Raw genomic sequence first — 27,175 nt, forward strand, 5'->3', positions numbered from 1 at the left:
CTGGGTCTGAAGCTTTTTAAAGCCAAAGAAAAACACCTGAATCACCACCAAATCAGCAATCTCACCTAAATAGCAACTGTGATTTATCCACAACCCAGCTGGTTTCTCTCTCAAGATCTAATCCAAACAGCTCTGCTCCTTCTTCATCAATATGCTTTCAAAGAAAATGAAAGAATGGAACAAATTGTAGCCTTCATTTGTGGCAAACATCAGCAAACTGCCCCAAAATCCATCGAGGAGTTACTTTTATTACTTGTGTGGTGATGCTGAGAAAATAGTTACTAAGCTCAAATCACTGCTCCATCAGGGCACAAACACCACCTGAACAAGCAGTTTATTGGAAGCAAGGAATAAACGTGGAGTAGCAGGAAAGGGAGCAGGAGATTGTCCTGGATCAGCCACAGCATGGCCATGCCTTCCCCTGGAAACCTGTGACCATATCTGAAGTCTCGTGTGGGTTCCTAGAAATCACCAAGGTCCGGCTTCTCACGCTCCTCGCATCCCACATACACATTTTCTGATGTGCTATCATTTGATTTGCATTGAAAGTGTGAAAACAATAATTAAGCTTGACATTAACCATTCTTGTACCACTTTTCAGGGGAAAAAACATCACTAAAAATTTTAACCACTTCTTTTTGTATTTCACCTGATTTAAATCAATCCCAAATCAGAGCGCTCATTTATTTTTGTATTATTCTGCAGAATAAAATGTCAGGAAACTAAACCAGAACCAAATCCACTCAAACCCTGGCCTATTAATAAACTCCAGACTACATCACAGTCTCCCTACTAGGGCTAAACTGGCATGAGGGCTTACAAGATAATGGACTGGTGACTCCACATTGAAGGCAGAGATGAGATCTTGCCAACAATTTCTCCACAGTGACACATGCCTCAGACACATAGAAGGACATTCTCCAAAAGTTATTCGCATACAAGACTTATACTGAAGGCTTTAGGAGAGCTGAAGTGAAGGGTAGGACTTTGGGGCATCAGCACTGTAATTAATTCTCCAGAAAAGCAGGTCCAAAAACCCTGGAGAAAAAAAGCACCATCACCAGTCCAACCTACAGCGCCACAAGTCCCATGCATCACGAATTCCCTCATCTGCATCAAGGCAGACCTTTCAGCAATGGAATTAAGCACAAACAGCGAGCAAAATTCTGTTCTCAAGTATTTATAAGGATGCTTGGAGTAGAATTTTGCCTGTGGTGCACAAAGGCTTTGCAATTCCTGATCAAAATTGGCTGCTTATGACGTGCCACATCTCCAGCAATTCATCTTCTCACTTCACTTAGTTCCTATTCCTCTCACAGTGTCTTGCTACAGAAACACTGACAGATTTACACTGAATGCAAAAAACCTGTACACTGTAGAAAAACTTTGCCTCTATACAAATTACTCCATTGCATGTTTTCCTTACAGAAAAGCCTTTTTAAAAAAGTCAGTTTCAGAATCATTATGCACAGTCAAAGTTCATTATCTTTTTTCTTTTCCAATTCTCATAGTAACTGTGACCTCCCAATAGATTCTACATGGTCCTCAAGGTCATCCCACAAACACTAAGTGAAACAGACACATCTATTCCCTATAGCTCACACGTTCCTTTCTGAAAATCTGGAACCAGATTACCAAGTTCTGATATTTAGAATACAACCATAAATCACATCTCACTGAAGTTAACTTTTACCCCTTGCTAAGAAAAAGCACATTTTCTTAAACCTCTGGAAAGACACCCAATGTCAAAAATAAGACAGACACAGATGGTTAAACCATTTATTCAGCAATTTAATATTGGTGAGTATTCTTCAGGCTGAATTTGCCATGTTTATTCCCTTTTGTCATATAGAAAAAGGAATATCACCAAAGAGCTCACAGTGAAGGCAAAGGGATCACCTGAAACACGATGTGCGGTGCACAGAGGGGATGTGATGGAGACAGTCTTGCCACAGATGTTTTTATCACATTTTCAATAAACTCAAACTGCCATTCACTCCCAACACAGGATATCACAGTACTTTACAATAATACAAATTCTTACCTGCATGCTCCTTCAAGGAATAACCCACACCATCATCCCACAAACCAGCGAAATCCCTGCTATAAGTACTAAGGAAGCATGGAAACACCAAGGAGGAAGGCAGAGTCTATTATGAAGCTCTTCCACTTCAGGTATTTCTATAAAACAAACTCAAGGACTTTGGGGGTTGACATGTGGGGAAAAAAAATCATACCTAAACACTGCCCTGCAGTGAGGCTGTAATCAAAAATAAATAAGTGCTTATCTTCAGAAAACTCCAGAGACAAAGCAGCACTGACAGAGTTCACTTATCAAACACCAGCTATTTTTCGTTACGTGTTTCTTTCTGACAGCTGCCCATCCTGATGGATTTTCAAGCCTCCAAGTCTGTTTCACTGCTGGACTCTCTGGGCAGATATTGCTGTAATTTACCCAAATAGCTCCCCTGGAGTGACTTGCTCCGTTGAGACATAGGCTTTCCCTTCATGCAAAGCTCAGTTTGGTGAGGACAGCAAACTCATTTTCATGACCTTATCTGAACACAGGGAAATTGCTCCAGCCAGCCAATCTCTCTGAGTCAGCTACAACGTGAGGGTCAAATGACTGCCAGATTTTGGCACTGGCCACCCACACCTCTCAGGTTAGGTGAGATGAATGTCAAAGCTGCATTGTGCTACAGAAAAATAAGCCTTCCCATTCAGAGTGCAAGTTCGAGGAGAGGATGGAGAGCTAGTGTAGCACCGCTGAATTTGCAGGAAGAGATCTTTCTATGCTGAAGAGTTATTTTAAGCACAAGCCTTTGTCTCTTGCATTGATTACTGCCCCAGAACCAGCACAAGGAAGAAAAATGTTCCGAGAGTATTTATTTCCAACTTCCTGCCAAACATTCTCAGCCTCAGCATGCTGCAAAACAGTGGGCATTCACAGATTTGTTACTCTGATTACCATCTTGTTCTTCTTACACATTTGATTTCACTTGATTTTAGCAGCTGCTACCTCCAGTTGATTTAAAGTGAGAAACATCTTCTTTCCACCATCTGAAATCTAATGCTTTCTGCCACTTTGCAAATGGTACATAGTATGAATTGCTAGATCTTGTGGGTTGTGGGAGATCAGCTGCCAATTTAAAGCTGCTTTTGAGGAATGAATAACACTCTATGGAATAAATAGAATATGCATAACGTAATGCTTTTAGTGACTGTTTATCTCATGGTGTGGTAAAACGTTTTTGCATGCAATAATGCAACCAAATGGCATCTATGAGAATTCATTTGATATACCTTCACACTTCATAAATAAGCAGTCTTTCTGAAAGTGACCGGTCTATGTGATACCTAGCATTGCTTCAAGCACAACGTTGTTGCTACAATTCTAGAGCAACGTATATGCTAACAGCTGCTCGTTTGATTTTTAGTGACTGAGAAGGGATTTTCCTCCACCTCCAAACTGAATTTTCTCCATAAACTTTACAATCTTAACACAGTCATCTGAAATTTCTTGTTATGACTCATATATGGTACCTTCTCCATGAGACACACATTAAAATGGATGGAAAAACACATCCAATCTGTACATAAGTACTGTGTAAGTACTTTTTCATGAATAAGGCATTTCATCTTTTATCTAGTACTGAGTGGGTGAAAGCAAACATACACAGCTGCGTCTTGAAAAGACAAACTCAGTATTAGAGGCTGTCATTAAAGTTTCTTGTACATTCAAACAAAAGTTAGTCAACAAAAAAGAGGTATTGATGCCAAATCACAACTGTGGCTTTGTCTCAACTCTTTAAGAAAAGAAAAAGTGTTCCAAGCTTAGCAGTAACTTCTCTAAATGTTCAAGAATTTTAATTCTTTAAGCAACAGCAGGGCACATAAATCCTAGCCCATTAAAGTACCGAGAAGCCACACACCTTTTTCAAAGTGAAGATTCAGAGTTCAAGTATTTCAAAGAAATTGCTAGTGATCTCTTTTTAAGAGTAACACAGTATCACCAGATAACACTCCTGCAGGTCACTTCTGGCTACTGTTAATTAAGCAAAACCTTGCTGATGGAAGGTATTATGTTGCTTTCAGCACCTTAGGAAAGAGTTTTTTCCACATAAGTCAAGCAACATTTACTGCCAAAGTCTCTTACCACTATTCATAAGTGTTCCATCAAAGGCTCAGACTCCATCACTCATCAGTATCACATACTCTAACTACTCACGAGTGTGATACCTTTTTACTAACCAGTTTCTGAGATACAATCATTCTGAAGATGTTTCTGTGCAGCTATACTGTTTTCTTTTGCTAACAACACATATCTCCATAGGAAGTGCACATGCTTGATGTGGAACCTAATGCTATTTGATAATGGATTAAACAGTCATTATTGTCCTCTCGTATGTTTACATGATCACAGCTAAAGGACAACATCTCCATCACAAACTTCAAAGAAATTCAAATATCTTCATTTACTGATTTCTACTATTACACAAAAAAGAACCTATTGCATTCTTTCATCAGCCTCTCAAAAAAATCAGTGCTGGAATCAATTTTCATAACATGGCAAACTCCCCCAGGAATCTGCGCAAAGACCCCCACAGACAACAGTAATACTAAAAAAAGAAAACAAGGCCACGCTGGATTTGGGACCTAGTCAGTAAATACTGCAGCACCCAGAACAAAAATAAGAGAAACCTGTTCTTCAGCCCCTGAGCTGCTGACCCCATTGCTTCAACTGTGTATCCCTGCAGGCTTTGCCAGTGTTTGGCTTCAGTATACTTGTTTTCTACTTAGAAAGAACACAACCCCAAATACCTTGCAGTGCTTTGTGTTGCACTTAGCTGGGCTGCAGATTGTAAACAAGGTAAAAATCTGAGAACTTGCTTTACTCAATTTCCGTGGAAAGAAACCAGGAAAATCAAAACAAACCAAAACAAACCAACTCTGCCTAGCCATGAATGTACCAAGAAAACTTTGGCAAGCACTCCCTCACACCTTGCCTCTTCTGCAACATTTGCTGCAAATAAAGGCAACATTTCGAAAAGCAAACTATATGTTCGTTATTGGTAGCACAGAGACAATTCAAGATGAGCTCTCCAAGAGACTTCTTTTCCATCAGAGATGTTAATTACTTAACTTCTGTTGTAGGGAGACTGTCTCAAGCTAACCTCACCTTCTTTGCTTAAATTGCAGAGGGGTCAAAACTCACCTTTTAAGGCATTGCACAGTGAAATTGAAAAAAAAAAAAATCCCACGTCTCACGGAGCTCCTAGGTGGCATCAGTGCCCAATTCCCATAGTGGTCTCTACCAACCCCACCTGAACACCACCTGGGAGCTACACAGGGATGCCTGCGGCCCAGGTGCTTCTCTCTGGCTCTGTTGGCCAGGCCACCTCACAGGGGACACAGCTTTAAGGATTTAGGGTGAGCAACTGTTCTCAAATGCTCTGCTCCAGCCAGAGAGCTCAGTCCACTGAAAAATCCCAGCCTCCCCGGGGGTAGATGGACGCAACACAAAAGCAAACAGCAGGGGGTAAAGTGAGGCTTTATTTTTAAACAGCGGTGGTTATTGATATATTGAGTTCTAAGCAGATGGAAGAGGATGCAGAGTGGCTTTAGAACTTTGTAGCTCAGATCAGATCGACACCAGTTCTGGAGCTCAGGTTCCATGTCTTGAAATAAACCATTTACTGAAGCAATTCACAGATGAAATCTAAAGTGACACCAATTCCATCAACTGCAGTTGGCAGCCAGCTTCGCAAGAACAGATGCATGACTGTTAATGACAACCCAAAAAGCTTAGTTACTAGTGCAGAAAAATTCAAATAGGGCATTATCATTATGAAACTGCAGAGAACTGGAAGCATCTCCAGAATTTGCCCTATAAAATACTTCGCAAAGACCTATAAATTCAAATGTTAGCGGAATATATCTAACCAAAAGCCATCTCCATCCCAAGTATAGAAGGGCATTTCCATCTCTTAAATTCCTCTGTTGCCACTAGTATTTACTCTACCCTGAGTCAAAGTCGTGAATCTTTGATTTCACAAGATTAATATAATATCTCGGCTTAGGCTCTTAATGCATTCAAAGCCCTCTAACACACAGGAGACTACGATGGCATCAAGTGTATGCAGATGCGTTTGGAGGGGATTTATGTTCTGTGAAAGAAACTATAAGTTCCTTAATATATGTCTGCAGCAGGGACTACACCAAAATAATAGCTTACTAGAGTGTCTTAGGATTGGAAAAGATGGGTTCTGAGCCTATTTATGCTTCTAAGCACTACTATGCTATAAAAAAAATAACACCAAAGAAAGCCCCTAATCCACTGTCACTAAGTGACAACACGAGCATTCCAGGAAAGCAACACTCATTTCTCAAAAGTGACACCCAACAACTACAAAATACTGATAAATAAAATATGTCTATTACATGCAGATAACAGCATAGATGGATTTGTCAGTGTAAGAGTGCGGTGCAACCGATGCATCAAACTGCAGCTCCAGAGACGATGGTTCTTTAGTGCCTTAAGTTCAGAGAAATTAGAAAAATGGGTCCATATTGACCTATTCTACCAATAAAGTTATTGGTATTGAGTTACGTTTACTTTTGCAATGGTGACCAGAAGGAGCAGTGCGGATTCAGAAACAGGGCACTGCAGATGTTGGCCCATGCTCAGTTTCCTGTAAGGCTTCCCACCCTCAAGAAAGCTTCTAACAAAACACAGCATTTGCCACAGAGAGCCATATCAATCATTGTCTTCTACAGAGATCACTCACGCCCATATCTAAAGACAGCAACATGCAATCAAGTGCCACAAAATGCCACATCTTCCACCCAAGCTTGAGGAATGTGACTCAGCAGCCAGCAGGAGCTGTTTCGGACACTGCACCCCTCCACCCTGCATTATATCCTCTGCAGCAGAGGTCCCAGAAGAGCAAAGCTGCCCGCACCTCACAAGCTCTGGCTTGCTCCTGGCTTCAGCAGAAGAAGCTCCAACACCAGTTCAGCAGCCTTGTTACCCCGATACGAGGGCCTCCAATAGTGAATGATAATAAAACCTTACAATTATTTAATTTTTCTCCATTTACATGTGAAAACTTAATTTTGAAGTTATTTTCAGTTTTCCTCCTCAGGGTTTCACCCACAAAATTGATCTGGAACACACAACGCGTTCTCCAAACATAAACATTTAAATACAACATACACATTTTTTGATTAGGTTTTTTAGATAGACACTTCTGTTCAACCTGAAAAACTAATTAAATGGGTGAAGGCAGTAGTTCCATTGCCAGAATTCAGGACGAACTCAGCAGACTCAGGGGGATGCTGGAGTGCACTCTGATGTATCTCAGGGTTTGGTTAATGTCCATGTGTTTAACAGCATTGGGGCACAGACAGTACTTACTTTCTTGAAGTGACTCCCAGCTCCAGATGTCAGACTGCATTCCAAATTGAGGATGACAAAACAGCAGAGTACAGACACGCTACCTATACTACCCTACGACATAAAATGGCAGAAGTCCAAGAAAAATCTGCATCTCCTAATTCACTATCCAGAATCCCATTACACAGGGACTGAGGGACTTCAATCAAAGTCAGGTATGCATCACGCAACACAGAGTCACCGACAATCCAATTTCTAAATACACCATCTAAGGCAGAATGCATCTAATCTGAATTTCCCCCAGTAACCACATTAAACAGAGGCAGTTTCAGTCCTTCCATAAGCTCAAAAGCCAGATAAGGTATTTTTTCCCAGCTAGGCTACCTCTGTGCTCCCCATCCCAGAGTTGTGCCAGGACCTGCTGCAGTGAGTGTTTTTTGGGGCCAGAGTAGGCAGGTGGCATTTTCTGCAGCTCAGAAGCGAAACCATCGGTCTCATAAACAACTCTCAGTTAAGACACTGGAGCTCACATTAATATAATTAGTTTCATACTAGCTGCTAAAACACTAATTCACTCCATTTCTATTAGTTAAGGAGAGCTCTGCTCACCCCTGTTCTTGCTCAGGCATAGAAAAAAGGGGGAATTAGGGGAGGATTCTGTATTATACCCTGTGCCTGCAGTCAGTGAATGCCAGACCAGAGCACTTTTGCCATCACAGACAAAATATGAAGGTAGGTAATCTTTCAAAACAGCTGCTCCAGCGGACCAAAAAGGAAAAGAATTGGGAGAGCAACCCCTACATCATTCAGTCACCAATGGATTGACATCCTCCAACCTTCAGGAGATCCACAGCATGACTGTGACTCCATCCCATGCTGAAATCCAAGACAGCAGACACATTCAAAACATAAATATACCCTACAGTACTAGCACCGGGAAAAAAAACAAACAAAACACCAAAACCAAAAAAACCCACCAATCATTACCTTTCAGGAAATCACTCAGTTTTCAGTCTTTCTGCTTCAAGTCCAGAATGTTAAATCTCCCCTTTCTAACAGTGCTGCCTTTGGGTACAGACTGAAACATAAATGAGCATGAGGCTTATGTAACCGTGGAGCAGGAAGAGGGGCTGCATCTCTCAGTTTAGCATCTCTGGTAAAGGGAAGAAAAATCCACTGTTGAACACCACGACCTGGACAACGAGCCCTTTCCTCGCTCTCACTGGGAGCAATAGGTTGTCTCACCCTGCTCACCGGTACTGGTCATGTTCGTTGGGGTTGAGAAAAACAGCTCAGCCTTGGATATCAAGGGCTCCTTTTCCACTATAGACATAATCCCACCTGTTTATTTATCTTTCCTCTTCTTTTGAAACTTTTAATGCCAGGGGATGAGTTGCATCATTCTCCAAGTTGATACTGTTTTCTAACTTTAGAAGCGGCCCTTCCCCTGTCTACCCATACTGCCATCTTGGTTTCAGTCCTGCATGACTTTAAGACTCATCTCACTGCTTTTAACTTGGTTGAAGATGAATATGTATTTCAGCCCCTGATTAAAGTGTCTCTAATGATAGTGCAGCTCATTATAATAAAACTGTCCTTCTCATAAAATGGACTTTCACCCTTCTGAAAACTTAGCAAGCCTATTAATTATTCTATTAAAGACCAAACTTCGAATTGTCACGTCTGACATTTAAGGCTCATACAAAATGCAACTCTATCTCATTTGTGAGAAACAAGCCTATACAATCTACTGTAAGATGAAAATATTTATCAAGGAAGATGGATGCCAATAATGAAAACAGAAACAAAGCCACTTAAAGCAAGTTGCTGCTTTTTTTCTTTTTACACACCAAGCGCGAATGTCTCCCCAGTGCACAAAATAAGTGACATCTGGTGGCTGTATGCTGTAATATAACAAAGTAACTCATTTCAGAGCTGCTAACCAATTTGATTTTCAAGTTTACTGCTTTTCAGTAAAGCTTCTTAAATGTTTTATTTATTTTGACACAGATGCTTCTGAAACTCCCAGGCATTACAATCCCTGTGCACAGTGACAACTGCTGTCCGCTAACTAAAGCAGGATTGCCGTATTCACACCAGGAAAAACATGATTCCAAAAAGGAATTAGCAAGGCATAACAAAACAGCGCTAAGATTTAGCTGGGCTGAGTAATTAATATCTCTGAATTGGTTTTCATCAGATTTTAATTATACAAAAAATAAATAGCTGCTATTTCCATTCTGAGCTTAGCAGCATCCTTTCACAAAAGTGAAACAGCCTTTCCACTTTTCATAACTTACTGATCCTCAGTGATGGTCACATCTAATCCACCTCAGCCTGCGCTCCAGACAAGAAGCAATTACAGCTCCCTTCTAACTCCTACAGCCCAGAGCGCAAGTTCTCTTATAGAAAGCTGTAAGCCTCTCTCGGATAATTAATAAACACACTGTCACTGAGCTACAGTTAAAATTACAAAACCACCAGCACTGCAATTACAAGGCTTGTAACACCAACTTCTTCAGTAGTAAGTATTTAGGGAGAAAAAAAAATCTGGAAGCACTATCTAACAGAAATCAGATTCAATATAAACAGACTCTAAATATTTATCAGCAGAGGAAGTTCAAAAATAGCCCTGCAAAAATAAAGCGGATGGCAGGCTAAATCCAGAGCCACTGAGTGTTCTTCGAAGGATGTGCTAAGAGGAACTTCATTTTCAGTTTGACATCGCTAAATCAAATTAATTCCTTCCTCCTATTCAATTGCCACATAAAAATCCTTGATGCCAAAAGGACAAAGCTAAAAAAGTCCCTAAAACCATGCCTGAATGCTGCATTTCAGCCTGCCCAGACTCCTACCCACACAATGCAGTAATACAATACTTAAAGAGATGGATTTGGGGGCTTTCCATCCCTTTCAAGGCCTAAGCATCCTAGAGATGGGTGTCCACCTCCAAGGCCAGCTTCCCTCCCACCTGCAGTGGGCACACGGCTGCAGTACCTCAATAAAACATCTGGGGTAACACAACCATTATTTCAAAGGGAACATCCTTTCCTTCTCACGCACCTCATCCCACCACCATTCTGCTCACTTGAAGACTCTCTGGCTGAACTGAGGAGCAAACGCACAGTAAAACTGAATTACTTCAGCTCCAGTACCTCATCAAGGAGAAAACTTTTTTAGATTCCCCTTCAATCTATTTTTGTTAACCTGGATATGGTGAAGTCAGCAGGAAGACATTTCATTGACTTTAATGAAGCCAGGGTTCATCCCAAGAATTGCTGTTGGGAATGAACACAGCATTTATATTGTCTAATTTGGAACCCTCCATTTTTTTTTGTTATATGCGACTATTTGCTGCTTTAGAATTATTTGTTAGCTTTAAAAATACCCAAAGAAGGTTGTTATAACACTGCAGTGTTAGTATTTTTACTGATTAGGGTTGAGATATTCTTGCTTTAGTAACAAGCAAGTATTTTTACACACAAATATACGTTGCCACAAAGTGTCGGTTTATTTTCTAATACTTAAAAGCCTCAGAACTCAGGAACAGCAACAGCCCAACAAATCCCACTGTTGATATTTACATGCTTACCTGTATTTTCACAGTACATGTTTTGTGCCTTTTTAAAATTTACTACCCAATGTGCTAGTACAGCAAGATAAAAAAAACTGGAAAACTGGACAGATTACAGATTACTGCAGCCACTTAATGGAGGCCTTTAAACAACAAAAAAAAAAGCTATCAAAACTCAGCAGAAGCTTTTTACACATTTCCCTGCATCACACCAGAACAAGTTATCACAACACTGCAACCCTGACACCAAACAACAATAACTCAGTCTTTAAAGCAGTACGAAGAAATAAGCAGCAGATGATTTTAAACCACCCAAGAAGGCTGTTTTACCCAAAGAGTTATTGAAATCTGTTTTTTTTTAAACAGCAGTGAAGACTGAAGCTAGAAGCTGCTCACTGTGCTGGAGCATTAAAGGTTTACCAGTCTTTACACACTTTGTAAAGCACAGAACCATGAACTTCTCCAAAACAAATGGGAAGCATTTTTGGTGCCCCTAATTAAGAGGACCCAGGTCCTAGTCCTCCTTCCACCAGTGGAAAGCAAGAGCCGAACTGTGCTTGATCTACCCTAATGCAAGAGCAACCCACATGGGATTTCCATGGATACCAATATATATTTCATTTTACTATGCTGTGTATTTCTAATTTCGCTGATCTCCTTAGCAATGTTCTAAAATCCAGTTAAACACCAGCAATAGAAATAGCCAGACGTTAGAGAAATGCCGTTTCCCTCTTTCCTGTAATGAGAGGGATGAGCTTAGGTTCCACTCTTCCCTTCTCATCTCATTTCTTTTTGAAACTATTTTAAAGCTGGTATAAATAGCTTTGTAAAGTAATTCTAATACTAAATGTCAAGAGTGATAATGGTTTCATTCTGATTTATCCCTGTCTGTTCCTTGGGCAAGTTAATCCTCAACCTGAGATACAGTTTCCATAGCTCTATAATTTATGACATTTTTCATCTAAATTATTTACTTTATGAACAGCTTCGATGAGTTGCTCAGGGCACAAAGCTGTACTACACAATGCTGAAGTGCTCAAGAATATGGTTTTGTCTTTTGAAATGAAGAGACTCCCTCTGTATCTTGTGTTGTCATTTCTATTGGCAGCCTTTAACACACAGCACTTACAATAGAGGCAGTTACAGCCCAGATATCACAGTGTTCTTCCAGGCCAGATCTCCAGGGAGCCACAAAACTAGCAGACTCCCTGATCCTGAAGCACAACCTCAAAGTGTGAACCCATATTTCTTTGGGGAGCTGAACTGGCAGCAGCTCTGCATGGGCTCAAAACCTGACGTACATACCCAACATGCTCTCCTTCCACTTTGATCCCCCCCGGAAACGGCCCCAGGAAATTTCCTCAGGCTTCAGCAATCAAGCCAGAGGGATGAACCATAAAGTAGCAACCCTACAAATGCATTAACAAGTGACTGAAGACAGACCACCAGCGTAACATGTACAACAGATCTATAAAAAGCTGAGCTTTCAGGGCATTCCTTGAGAATCACAGAAATTTCAGATTCACTATCCATTTAACTTATTTAACATTAACAATATCTATTAAATATTATCTATTTAATATCTGTATTGCTCCATCAAAAGACAAATTTCTCAACTAACAAGTAGCCAAAATCAAAGGCTAATATTATACAAGGTGTTTGATGGGCTTGAACAAAAAAAAAAAAAAGTGTTGGTTCTAAGCTCTCTTGAAGAATTTTCAGGCCATGAAGCTCCTCTGTGAAGAGCTGGCCCTGCAGGCAAATTCATCTCATTACGTGATATACACCACTAATCATCTATCGAACTCTTCTTCTCCATTTCCTCCCATTTCTAGCTTTACACAATCAAACCTCCTGGCTGTACCAGTCCTTCTGGAGTCCTTCTCCTTCTCTGGGTTAATAAATTCTGGCACTCACAGGCTACGCTATCCTAGCTCAGGAACAGCAAGGTTAACATTGGCCTCTCACATTTTTTTAAAATCATGTGCAAGACTACCCAGAATCCTGATTTCTACTAGTTTTTGTCCTGAAATCTCTCCTATTTGTTGGTATCTCACTATCAATTTGGTGCCAGGTCCAAGGACTTTAATTAAGCGTTTTTTTCCCCTAGACTGAACTTTTAACTGGGCAAGAAGAGCATATGAGGACATTATCACCTTCATCCAACACTGTGAATTCACATCTAATGTGCTGCCTACTTTTATAGCACTTTCAACACTACCAGGCTTCTTCCATCCCCTAACTACACGTGTTGCAGATAAATCCTTATTATTTTTCCTATGTATCTTACAGAAGTTCTCATTTTTTCAAAGCAGTCTTATCTTGTTTTCACTGTACATCTTTGAACCTTACATTTTATCTTCACTTTTTTGGTTTGATCTCGCAGTTCTTCCCAGCTAAAACTCACCTGTAACACAATGTCTGCTGTCATTTGAAAGAAACATCCTTCTCTATTATTCCATACAATCCTGAGGGGTTATCAAGTCTAACTTAAATATGGCAGATTTAAGCCATGAATCAACACAGGCAAAAAATAGTAATATGAAAGTCTTTTTCAATCTCACCAGTTTTTCTAATTTCATGGTAAGATAGCTGGGTACATTCATCCACACTGAACATGAAGGGTTTTTTTTACAGGAAAAATATCTCCTTGTGAAACATATTTTTTCCTACTTGAAGGCGTGAAGCAAATGAAAAAATGTCAGGTTTAGTATTTTGCTATTTAGGTACAGATCTGCACCTTGTGTAGGAATGACCCGCAGTAGATACAGAGCTTGCATAAAAAACCCACACTTATTTCTAAAATGATATGCACAAGAAGTTTTATAATAACAAGTATGTATTTAGTAGCATTCGATATATAAAACACTAAAAGCCTGTGTCACTCCCCTAAACCCCCCATCACCGTATTTCTTCACGTGCTTGTGTTCATTCCAAAGGAAAACCATTACACAGAAGGCAGGCACCTTGGCAGCCAAGGGCTTCCACCATCCCAAATGCTGCAGGTGCTTTCGTTGCTTTCTGCAAATTAAGTGAGGGAGGTTTGCTGCACCAGGAGCTCCAAAATTCTGGAGCTGGGTTAGCTTATGTGTACTGCCTCATTTCTGCCAAGTTCACAAGGAAACCAGCAGCCTTGACACTGCAGAGATCTGGAAAACGTGTGTTTCAGCCAGTTCAAGCTATTGCGGCAATTTTAAGAAGCTAGATCTGGAAATAAGAGGCAGGACAAGGGGTTAGGGCTGGCAAGTCTATGACCTCTGTTGTGCTGCCACAGGAGGTCATAGGGATGGCATTGGGACAAAGCCTGCCACTGACCACTCGCTCCTGCTCACACTCACTGTTACATCTGGTCTCTCACCACCACCACAGCTGCTCTGTCATGGCCATCAGCTCCTGGTACCCAACTGGGCATCGTTCTTCTTTCTGTTGCTTCTCACAAGGCATCACGCACATCACCTGGTTAACTCTTCTTATGAGGGACCCCACACTGCTTAAAGCTGGTGCTCAGAGCCCACATCCACCAGCCACTGGAAAGCAGGCGTAACACAAATTAACAAATAGTCCAAGGCAAAGTTACATTAGCTGCTTGCCGCTAACATGCTGTTTAAAGGTGTGTCAGACACAGCTGTGTAACCAAAGGATTACGGTGCTCCTATTGCAGCGTGCCTGCTGCCCTCCAGCCCCTCAGGAGCTTTCCTGTCTCCCTCGCATGTAAAAACCAAATCGAGCAACCAGGCCAGAATTGTAATCATATCTTCCAGCCCAGGAAACACAAATGAAAAGGTTGAGCGGACAAACAGACAGTGTGCCTGTACAAGACACTTTCTGTTAGATACATGGGCAGCCCGACATATTTTTAAGGGTATGGGTCAACAATGCTATACATAATTAGTTAATTTTTCTGAAATTGCAGTATAAGCACAGAGATCAGTGTAATTCAGGCTGCTTTGAGATAAAGACTTGTTGAAGCTTACAGATCCCTTCTCCTTGCCTGAATAGCTGTATTTAGACTCCAAATCTGGCACTGCGGTTCATCAGTAAGAAAAACAGTGCACTTCACTAAAACACATAAATAAATAGAAAATACTAATTTGTGAGGGAAAGCAGTGAAAAAAATGCTTGCTTTTTGGAAATTCGCCTTCTTTTTCCGCAGCACTTAGGATTCTTCCAGCTGAGTAATGTAACTCCAGCCAAGGAGTATGGGGGGAATTAAGAGTTATTCCTCACTGTGCAAGATACAGAGGAACATAGGGAGATGAAGGAAGGAATTGAAGCCTGAAGACAGCTATCAAGGAGCCCAGCTCAAACCAGGGTACAGTTCCTGCAAACTCTGTAAGATGCTGGGAACAGGGTGATTCACATCAACCAAGAATCAAGGTAGCACTGTATGATTCAACAATGTACTTCCTTGGGGGTTCTGTTTGTGGGATATACAGCCTTTAAGGATACAGTAACTGTAAAGGTAACTAAGGCTTAGAAAGGAGAGGGAGCATACTGGCATCTCTTCACCTGAACAATGTATCCGCATCAAAAGAAAAACAGTTTGCATGTTCTAACTTCCTAAATCAATACATCATTTAGATAAGATCAGGCCAGTGCTGCTAGTTTATCTCTAGAGAAGGTACATCAGAACATTAGAAACAGAATATAATGGTAACACAACCCTGAGTTACAATTTCTTAAAATTTTACTGCCATGAACATACAAGGAAGCACTCATCATAGGAAAAAAGGTTAATAATAAGGATTCCCTTCCCAGTCAGCAAAGGAATTTGATAAGAACGCCTTTGGAAGTGGAGGGCTTGCGGTATCACAGATAGCAGTGCCTCACAAACATTTAAAGACTTCGCCATCATCCCCCTAACAACCCGATCTTACGTATAAACGAGGGACAGGTGGACAAGGCGCTGAGAGGCATGGTTTAGTATTTGATAGGAATGGTTGGACTCGATGATCTGCTAGGGTCTTTTCCAACCTGGTGATTCTATGATTCTATGAAATACTTTGAGAGATTTTAGTACTGGGATACAGCCCGTCTTTAAAAACATGTGTGTAATGTGGAAATCACCTGGGCTACAAACATAATCCTTTCCCACTGAAAATCCTGGTTCGCACAGAGCTCCTGCCCCAGAGTGCTTAAAATAATGTTAAAATGTAAGCAGTATCTTATTTGCATCTCTATGATTATGCCTACATAATCCCATCGCTACTAATGCTAGTGGAGTATAGAACTTCATCCTTCCACAACAACCACACAAAATAATTCAAACACAAGAGCCTGCTTCAGCCTTCTCATTTACAGCTTCCAGATATCTACTTTTAGTTAAGCAAAACAGACAAAATCCATTGCCATCTTCCACTGCATTAGTGGAATTAAGTGTTTTGTCATGTAAATCTCCACTCTTTCATCATGTTCCTCTTTCGAACCATCAAATAAAACATCCTGAATTCGAGATTAGTCCTCCTATTACAAAATCTGAACCATCAAGCTATTGTTATTGATTTCAGAACTGCACAGTGACTGCGCTTACAGACACAGGATCTAAGTGTCAGTGAGAAAAAAAAAAAAGGTAGTTTAATTCCTAAATCTTCATACGAGCGGTTTCCTCTTTTCTGCATTCAAATTGATCTTCTTTCTTTTGGCGTGTGAAGAGCCAGACGAATGCCCTGACTCAATGCCCAACAGTGAATCGGCACCAGCAGCAGCAGAGAAGCTCCCAGGGCAGAAGACACGTGACAACACTTAAATCCCTGACGAAAAAAGCTTCAACACATCTATTCCACTAGTTCTTAACTTACAAGTGAGCGTGTACGCATATATTAATGTGTCTGTCTCTGTATATGAAACAGATATATTAATGCATATAAATAGCATCGATATAAATACATACGTACAGTTCACGTGTCATGACCCCTTATTGATGGAAATTGCCCTTTTTGCCGGAGATCAAGCAATGCCCCATCAGTACCACAGAAAGCAGCGCTGTTCAATCAGGCATCTGTACACACACCTTAGAAATATTTAGTCTTCATCAATAGCTCCGTCAAACTTTGAGTCTTCCTCTGTAATCTGCTCAGATGACCCCTCTGCTATTTTTAGTCACAAAATACAAAAGGCACATGTGTGTTCTACAGGAGGGGTCAATGATTTTGCACCTGGCTAACAATTCAAGAAGCGAAACCGCTCTTACGTCACACGCAGGGAAATCAATACAAAGACACCTTTAGCCCACGGAGCCACGGGATAAAACCAATCACGAACACGTTTCCACACCTGAAAGTTTGGTAGGCGCTGAGATGCCCCATCCTAGCGGTCCCACCACCCATCCCACCAACCGAGCTGCGTCTAAGAAAGTCGACTGGCCGCAGGAGCCGGTCTGGAGCGTGACAGAAAGCAAAACAAACCCAGAGAACAACCCACGCACGACACCGCCGAAGTTCCGCCGGTGAATACCTGCCCTGAGCATGGGAACCCTCGACCCCGGCCGCTTTCCCAGCAGACCCAGGCTGGTTTTAAGAGAGAACGGCTCTCGCCTTTCAGAAGCGCCCCTCGCCGCCTCCGAGCTCGCCCCGAGCCGGGATGCGCGGCACCCGCCGCAGAGCAGCCGCTCCCAGGGTCCCTCCCGGACCCCCGGCGGGGCGGCCACAGCCACCCGAGCGCTCGGTGCCGCCCGCCCCCCCCGCTCCGCGGGAGATGCTGCGCCGGGACCCCCGCGCCCCGGCTAAGCACAACTTCCCAAGAAGCCTCTGGGGGCCCGCGGCGCCCCCATCTCCATCCCCCTCCCCATCCCTATCCCGATCTCCATCCCCATCCCCGTCCCCGTCCGCACCCACCTCCGCGCCGCGACCGCCACTCCGCACCCGCCGCCTCCGCCGGCTTCTGCCCTGCGGGGGGGAGGAGGAGGAGGAGAAGGAGGAGGAAGCAGGGGGAGGGAGGAAGGGAGCAGCCCCGCGCCGCTCCACGGCCGCGCTGCGCAGCTCGGGAGGCGGCGTGTGCTGCGGGGATGGGCGGGGGGCAGGAGGGGGTGGGCGGTGATGCTGGGGAGGAGGGGGGAGTCTCCAGGAGAAGGGGGCCTGGGGGGTTCTGTGGGGAGAGGGGGGTCCCCAGGAGAGGTCCCAGGAGGAGGGGTCCCCGGCGGTGATGCTGGGGAGAGGGGGGGTCCCCAGGAGCTATAGGGGGCAGGACACAGGAGGAGGGAGGGGTGCGGGGGGGCTGGGCTGCGGGTAGAGGGGGTCACAGAAGGGAGAGGGGTCCCCAGGAGGAAGCTTTGCTGGCGGGGTGGGGGTCCCAGGAGTGGGGAGTCCTCAGCGGGGCTCCCAGGGCAGGGGGACCCCAGGCGGGTGGGGGGGTCCCCAGCGCTGCTCGCAGGGAGGAGGGTCCCTGAGGGAGAGGGGGTCCCCAGCAGCGCCGGGGCTGGGGAAGGGGCGTGGAGCCCCCAGGAATGCTCAGTGGGGCGGCCGGGATGCAGGGGTGCCCCTGGGCATCCCGCGAGCATCGTCAGCCCCTGCACTGACTGCCGGCTGGGCTTGCTCCAAAGCTTTTGGATGGAGATGGGCCTTTCCTAAGCCATCCTGCATGGAAATCGAGCTGTCCTAAGCATTCAGGGGAACCAGCATCCCAAATCGCGTTGGGGCAGCCAGAGGTGAGCCCGAGGAGACACTGCTCATATGCTGCCGGGTCTCCATCACTGGAGGTCAGACTTCGGTGCCGCGAACCTCACAGGCTGCAGGTGGCACATGCTGCTGTGGTCCAGGTTTTAAATGGCAAATGTTGGCTATGCAGCCAAAATCTCCTGCTTGGCAATTGCAAGTTTCCTTCTCAACCAAGAGGATCCTACTACGTATTCCTAAGTATATGTATATGTAAATCATAGAATCACCAGGTTGGAAAAGACCCACCGGATCATTGAGTCCAACCAATCCTATCTGCTCCTGAAGTCACCCAGGTGATGTGTGCACACACCTTTTGTGATGCAGCCACACAGTTCCACACGAAGGTTTAACACAGCTTGCGAAGATGATGGCACCAGAGTTTGTTGTGACTGGCCACGGTTAGTGCGAGCAGACTGAGAGACAAAAGCCCTTCACATTCCCCTCCTAACGCTAAATGAACCCACTGCTGGGCCTAAATCCGCATCTTTAACAGTCAGCAACTTCACTTCCTAAGAAGCTGAGGTGATGAAACTTGAGATAAATATGAAGAATGGTGAATACTATATTTTAGTATTTCCTTTCATGATTGAGTCCATCTTTGGTTCCAGTTTTCAGAGGCATCTAACACCAGGGAACGTGGGAATCTGTTTTGAAGTGAAACCATATGCAACATAATGGTAAAATACAAAACAGAAACTTCCAAGTTACACAGCTATGATCAGGAGCCAACAGTTTAAGGATTTCAAGTGGGTGTTTGTACACCTGTAAGACCATAAATAAATAACTAAGAGACTGGCTTTTTAAAGTCACTCATGCACAACTTCCCTGTAGCACAGCAGATGTAACTCTGTTCAGGTCACAGCTGACTTTTACCTAATTCTATGCTAAAAAAACCCCTCATAGAATAAAATGCCTGACTGGGTGAAACCTGTGGGTTTTTTAGAATATTCACCCAGATTCAGTGCTCCTGGGCTGGGTTAAATATGCCACCATCTGAGCCCTATTTAAGCCTCCTGGGATGCTCTGAATAGCAATTATGCTTAGCCAGATCTCTGTATAATTATACTCTCTTGCTTTCTATGTAATGAAAAAAAAAAATAAAGAAGCTGTAATGAAAACAAGATCTTCATCCCATGGGGAAGTCTCTGTTCACATGATTCCTCACCAGGCATCAGCTGGAGTAAATCTAAAAACTTGGATAAGAATTAAGGTCCAGTCTAAGATGTTCAAAGAGGGAAGAAATGAAAATATTTCAGTATAGAAATTGTTGTAAAACTTTCACTAGCTGTACTGGTTTTCACGGAACGAAAGCTCCTGACCTCCACCTCTGTAAATACGATTTCTGCTGGTTGCCATGATTACACTGCAGAGTATGAAGTGTCATCTCACTTCTAAAACAAGTTTGTACACATTTCTTAGCTCTGAGCAGGTTTATCTGTTCAAAAAAAAAAAATATGGGAGGGCCCTTTAGTGGTGTTGAGAAGCAGTCACCCCACTAGTAGTGTAAGTGTGCGTGTTTTAAAGGTGACGTTTTTACATGGGAATCCTTCCTTATTGCTTCTGATCATAGTTTGGAGCAGAAATCTGGCAAAGGTCTGGTGGCTGCATATTACAGCAGCAGAACTGGGCATTTAAAGCCCTATTTGACTCTGGGATAAACAAATCAGAACAGCACGGCAATGGGATGCTGCTCCGGGGAGATGGACTGCTCTTCCTTTGGGCACCTCTAACAGCATCAGCACCTCTGGGGGTCTCACAAAGAGGGGTGAGGAGTGCAGAGGTTTCTGCTTGGCGTTTCCCCTCTTCCCAACCGGGGAACTGGAGGTTCATTACCTGTGAGCACACAGGAGATTTTTGCTTCCCACACTTGGTGCTTTTGAGGAGTCCTTCTCCCCTGAGCTCGCTCCACCAGGCACTGCTCACCAGAGCTTCTCTCGAGGGGTGTTGCTGCAGGGGTGCCACATGAGCTGATGTTTGCCATCAAAGGGTAACCTCACCAGAAACAGATGTGGGTTGTGACAGGAAAAGACAAAAACATTCCCCAGAACGTCTCTACCTCGCTTCTGCACGAGCTGAGAGGAGCCAAGGGATGTGCCAAGTTCCCCAAGGGAGCTGCCCAAGCGAGCAGCTTCAGGATTCCCCCTCTGCCCAGAAAAGCAAAGGGGGAGCTGGAGCTCGAAGCAAATAATTACTGGGTGGGGACCTCTAAATTCAGCCGGGGAGTTTCCGTGCAGTGAGTCTGAAATACCACAAGGTGCTCTCTCTGTTGTACTTAGCATTTTTAGGACTTCACCCTGCTCAGCAGAGCCCCAGCAAACTCCAGTTTCCCTCAGACTCCCCGTCCCGCCGCTCGCACTGGCTCTGACACATGCCAGGGCTGCCCCCTGGCACCATCTCAGCCCTTACAGTTCCGAGGCTGTGTTCTGAGCTGAGAATTGGTGCTATGGGAAAACTGCAGAAGGATTATTTGTCTTTGTGGTCTGTTCTCCCATTAACGTAGAGGTATAATTCTCACTGGAATTAGCAGAATGTGTGTGTTTTAAAGAAATGCATTATTGCTTTTATTTTTCCCCATGGTATCCTGGCAACAGGCACATTCCTAAAATACAGATCACTAATTTCGTATCTTATACATCCTCCGGCTCTCGGTAAAGGGTCTATCAACCTTCATATGCTCTGAATGCTTTTTTGCTGTTTTCCTGACTTGGATAGGGAATTATTCTTCTCAGTTTGCGCATCCCTGGACTGCACCAGGGAGTTCTTGCTCAGTCTTTAATTGCAGACAATGCCTTTTTTCCTCCAATAGGGAAAAAATAATGCTGAAATGTGATTGTTAAATGTGTTCAAATTTGATTTCCCTCAAATGGTCTGTTAGCTTTTAATGATCTATATCAAGAGCCAGTTTCCTTTTGCCTAACGCCATCCTTTTATCCCAAGTTGTATGTCCTTCAGCACCCTAAAGAATTCCTTTCTGGTATTTATGCCCTCCAAGTACTCGTTGAAGGATATCACTTCCCTCTTAGTCATCATTTAGGCAAGTGATACATACTAAGTTCCTTTAATCTTCACTCATAACTCAGTCCCTTCAGACCCTTAATCATTTTTATTGCTCTTCTATGAATTTCTTCCAATTTGTCTGTATCTCTCTAGCAATGAGGTACCCAGAATTTAATGCCTTATTTTAGGTGTGATCTCCCTGCAGCAATACAAAAGATGTTACCTCCTGCGACTTTTATCTAACACTGATTTAACAATATGCTGCAATCGTGAAGGAGCTGGGAATCAATTAAAATAGATTTTGAATGGTTCAGTGCTCAGAATTACCATAATGCTTTTGTGGCACCACACACAAGGAGAAGGCTTGAAGCCAGTTGAAGCCTGCTGCTTTTGGTAATACAGTTGCGTGACTTCTAGGGCAGGCAAAGCTTTTAAACCTGCTGCATGCACAGCTCTGCGATTCTCTAAAGGAATACGAAAAATTCTTTACAGAAAGGGTCATTGGGAACTGGAACAGGCTGCCCAGGGAGGTGGTTGAGTCACCTTCCCTGGAGGTGTTTAAGGCACCGGTGGACGAGGTGCTGAGGGATATGGTTTAGTGTTTGGTAGGAACGGTTGGACTCGGTGATCCGGTGGGTCTCTTCCAACCTGGTTATTCTGTGATTCTGTGAACCAGGAGTTACGATGCAGAAGACAAATGGAGACAAGTTCAAATTGACACCAGAAATAGCTCATGGCCTGAGGGGCTCACACTGCTCTTCCTATAACTGTCAGAGATGTGGCACCAGCCAAAGGCTCATTGCAGCAACAGTAAAACTGGGTGGGCCAGCAGCCAAGGAGCTTGACATCAGGGTGGTTCAGGCTCTTATTTAAAGTGTTTGCTTTTAAACAAAAAAAAATATCTCATTAGCGATCTGTAACACACCATGAGCTTTGCCTAAAGAAGAGCTTGAGATAGCTAAGCCGCAGAGTAAATGGGGCAAGGTGCTCTAAGAACTCCGATCTCTGCTAAAATGACCAGGTGGCTTCTCTGTCACCATTGCAAATGGTTCTTGATTAAAGGCAGCGGCAGCTCTGCTCCTGACATTTCCTCTCCCATATGAATGATCACGTTGGTTCCTATGGCTGTTGTCAATAAGAAGGGGAGAGTGTTGCCACTGGTGGGAATTGTACGTCAGTGAGCCGTTCCATGTGCACTCTAATGTCCTTCTCCAGCTCCTGAATTCAAAATAAAGCATTTAAAATTTGACCAGGGATGCCTTCTAATGAATGCTTGGATTATATGTGTGTCTTATTTCCTTAAGTAATTTTTACTGTTCTATCTACCTCAAGAAAAATCAGATTAACCGTATTTTCCAAGCTCTTTACCCTGCATACCCTAGTCTTTCCTCTTTCCCATCTGCTGCTCCTCATTCACACCTAAACCTGCACTTCCTTGCAAACCCCAGGCTTCAGAGTTGAAAAAATCAGATTGTGGCACAAAGCAAACAGACACACAATAGGTGTGCATGGATGTGCAGGTACATATGAATCATCCCTTAAGAATTGTTTACATTCTAGATAAGCATGTCATATTGTTGGACAAAAAGGAATGACCATTTCTTTTAGCCATACTGTATAAATATTTCAAGTACCAAGGCTGATTTTTAATGTTCAATTTGTGGGGTGAGTGCTTGCCATATGGAATTGCCATGTGTTGCGCTAGAAATCCATGCAGAAGAGCAACCCCTGTCATGCTGCTTTCCCTTGGAAACAGGGCCTGGACCCTGTACAGAAAGGTGAATTTCCAAGCAGGCTTGTGCTAGAAGTGCCTTCATTTTAGATATACAAATAAAGTCATTTAACTTGCTAGGTGTTATATAAAAAATAGCAACATGGATCAATTGTCTCTACCTTCAAAGCTATGAAAACCATTACTACAAAGATAAATCACACATCTTGCTGACAATGATAAATGTTTTCTGCGAGTGCTGTTCTTTCTGCTAATTTCAGAAAAATGAGTATTCCTTTTTTCTACTTTTTTTTGCTAACTCAGGCTTTGTTACAAAGTCATTTCAATTTGCAGCCACTCTTCCAGTCCACCTGCAATGATAAATCTGATAAACACTTTCTTATACTCTAATTTTTAATGACTACCATAGTTGCAACAGAATCTTGGCTTAAGGAAGAATACCAGAGACAGCAGAAGACAGAGAGATGAAATTCAGGCTCCATCATCCAAGCTGAAGAAAGAGCATGGGAGGGATTAATTTCATAAATATATTATCTATTCCAAATGCATATTTTTTCTGATAAGTTTCTACTCACATGGGTAAAACTCTGCCACATTGAACCTGTAAGGAACCTCTCAGTTTCTCCTCATGCTCATTGCTTCCCAGTTCCTAAAAACCAGAACACAACAGCAGAGCTTCTGCTCACTGGCAATATCTTGCTGAATCAGGCTATTTGGTGCAAAGCCAATTCCTGTGACTCCTGTGGTCTTGCATGAAAAATGACTTTTGTTGAATAAGTGTTGGCCATTTAATATGTGGTGCTTATGACTCACCATATACTCCAAGAGCACTCTGAGATATTTTGATGCTGTCTCTGTGTTTTTACAACCTAAACATATCCCGTGGGGATTTATTCAGCTTTACATTCTGTTTCTCATACACATTTCCAGGGTTATTCTGGGGGGAGCAGAGGGAGCCTAACCATCGCAGGCAGCTCACTCAATTTAGCACAGTCCGGTCCTTTCCAGTTCACCCACCTGCAAAATGGGAATGATAATAAGCACTTAAGGGAGAGTATTCATGTGTCTAGTTTGAAACCTCTAATGTTAGGCTCTCCAGAGGCTCAGCAGAGAGAAATAGCTTCTAATTCAGATGCTGTGAATGGGCTTCTAATGGAGCCTGCTCCTCTCTGGTGGCAGTAAGGGAGACCAAGTTCTCAGCTCAAGCACCCCTACATCACTTTGGTTACTTGCTGATAGCCAGGCACTCTGAGCGTACTCTTTTGTACCCTATCCTGCAACTGTTTCCATGTTCAGCTTTCCACTGTGGAGCAATATCTGATGGACTGAGTGGTTTTCCACATATGCCAAATGGAGTGGTCTGGACAATGAAGACCATGAATACCCCAGTGATCAGTGAGGGTGAACGAAGCAGTATCTCAACAGCACTTCACGTGTATTAAGCTCATTGCAAGTGCTATTAATTATCAGTATGGTCAGATATTATTACTCATCAGGAGCTACAGCAAGCTCCCGAGACTCAAGATCTTCATGTTTCAATCTCAGGACTGCCACTCTGTGATACTAAGCAAGTCTCTTTGCTTCTCTTGTTTTCATTTTTCACATCATTAAGAGATCTGCCTTGTTCTTAGGTGTGATGTGAGCCTTAATTAGGCCTGAAAGGGGCTTTGAGAACTTCCAGAGCAAAGTGAAATATTAATGTCAAGCATTACTACACAGCAGATGAGACAGTGCAACCATCTCTCTCCTATTAAAAGAGCTTGGACCAGTGCCACAGAGCACTTCAACGGCTGGTGAGTTCTACCCAGAAACACTAAGGACACAGAAGCACATTGAGCCAGTTCTCCCCAAAGCGAGAGCCAGAAGGCACCACCAGGGATCTCACATTTAGAAAACCCTCTCGCTACTGCTTTTCTCTTCTACTTGCACAGGCAGACTGCCCATTAGTATGCACAAATGCAAACTGCATTTTTGTGTCCAGGAGTGGATATTTAGATGCCTAAATATCCACTCCTGGACACAAAAATGCAGTTTGCAAGTGTGTTGCACACAGAAGGACTGGCACAGAAATCACTCTTCATTTCAGAAAATCTTCTCTTCAGTGTTTAGTCTTTGTGTTGATTATATGAATTAGTTCCCTATTACAAATGAGCCTCATGCCCCGGAAACTAATGTGCTTTGCTCAAGAACCAAGACTTTCTGCATTTCATCATTATTCTGTTCATTAACGATCCAGCTTTCCTGGCAATGCTGAGGAACCTTTATTTCCCTGTAGTAATTCTGGATGGTAGAATTGCCATGTTAGTTGTGGGCAATTGATGCTGCATTAACTCACCAAGGCTAGAGTGCCATTTTTAATCACACTTTTCAGGACCTGGCCACCTTCCTTCACACCTCCGGTTGCCATGATACCCTTTGGCCATTATTAATTTATTCAATTCACTTTTATGCTTAAGACAGCAGCCACCAGCTTCTGACTTCTGGAAAGCATAATAGCGAGATGAAATGAAAACCTGACAGTGACATAGACTGCTGAGAGGTCTTCATCTGCATTTTAAGGACTGCTGTAAATCATAGTAGCAGGGAGAGAGAGATCAGCAATGCCAGTGTGGAGAGATGAGTGAGCCTGCTGGAATCTACATATTCCTGTAAAACGCATCTCCATTTCGTTTATACCCAGTGCTAGTGACACTGTAATAACGTTGCAGGAGAAAAGGCTATATTGATAGCGAGGTCAAGCACTTGCACAGTTCCTTAGAGTCTCCAGGGGTCACTGACTGAGTTAGCAGAAGTTCCCACAGTGATACAGTCACATTTGCTTACTTACATCTCCCAGGCAGAAACAGAGAAATACATTATTCTAGGATATCACGTACAATAAAATCTTCTTCATTTTGAATGTCTCATAACAGCTGTAACCAGGCATTTGTAAAATCCAGCTGCCTTCCCCAAACTGGAAAGCCACCCCCAAATATCTAAGATGAGCTACTTATCCACACATACACATTTGTTATTAATGCAATGTCAGGCTTGAGAGCTGCCACCTGCTCATCCAGGGCACCTTAAAGTTAAATTCACTGTCAGAACCAAGGCTTGGCTGCCCTGCAGTTGCCATCCGTATTTTTTTACGTTATTGTTTATTCTGTTAAATTTATGCTTCTGTGTATAAAAACGTCCACAAGCTATAAAAGCAAATGAACAACATGACAGGGTTCAGCGCAGTAAAGACAACAATTTTAAAATTATCAGATTTCATTGACTCAAAAACGTCAAGGCTTAACCTTGCGTAAACCCTTGGCTTTTAAATTTAAAACCTCTATGCTTAGTATTTGAAATCTTACAATATCCTTATTTCCTCTGACAGCACTTCCAGCAAATGATCACACCTCTCGTGCTAGACTAATAAAGTGCCAGGTGTTTGAAGGCTCTTTGTTCAGAATAGATTCTTCTCACTGTTGTAGGATATTCAGCTCCTGGTATCAGTTTCCCATATCAGAGTTCTCAGTGAAGCTGGTCTGGCATGGCCTGGCTGCAGCTAAGGCTGCTACAAGCTCCGGTGGTGTCCAAACCACAGGGAACACCGAAGGAAAAGGAAAGCTGTTCAGCTGAGAAAGCTCAGAACTGCCTAGAAAGGCTGAGGTAGCACCATTGCTTTCCTTTCTTCTGGATTATAGAAGAAATGTCAGTCTGACCCATATGCTAGGATCTGTGCAGAACCCCAAAAGGCCCATATAGATGCTGGCAGACAAGTGCCCATATGGTGTCTTCACTCACTGCCGTGCTGGCAGGCAGCAAGGATCCCTCAGGGAAGAACTGGGGCTGAG

General features: G+C 43.1%; 1 protein-coding gene across 2 annotated transcripts in view; it reads right to left on the bottom strand.

Annotated features, from left to right (window-relative positions):
* The window catches only part of CHST15 (carbohydrate sulfotransferase 15), a 46,455-nt gene extending 22,414 nt beyond the window's left edge, over positions 1-24,041 (bottom strand). The window contains exon 1 of one of the 2 annotated variants that reach the window (XM_069863202.1): positions 23,927-24,041. The gene's annotated coding sequence lies outside the window, so the exon portion shown is untranslated. Of the gene's footprint in view, positions 1-17,803; positions 17,824-23,926 lie in introns of those variants that run through there. The other variant, XM_069863203.1, reaches the window with a different exon arrangement.
* Between the last annotated feature and the right edge of the window lie 3,134 nt (positions 24,042-27,175).

The sequence above is a fragment of the Phaenicophaeus curvirostris genome, chromosome 9 (genome assembly GCF_032191515.1).
Source record: "Phaenicophaeus curvirostris isolate KB17595 chromosome 9, BPBGC_Pcur_1.0, whole genome shotgun sequence".
Taxonomy (NCBI): domain Eukaryota; kingdom Metazoa; phylum Chordata; class Aves; order Cuculiformes; family Cuculidae; genus Phaenicophaeus; species Phaenicophaeus curvirostris.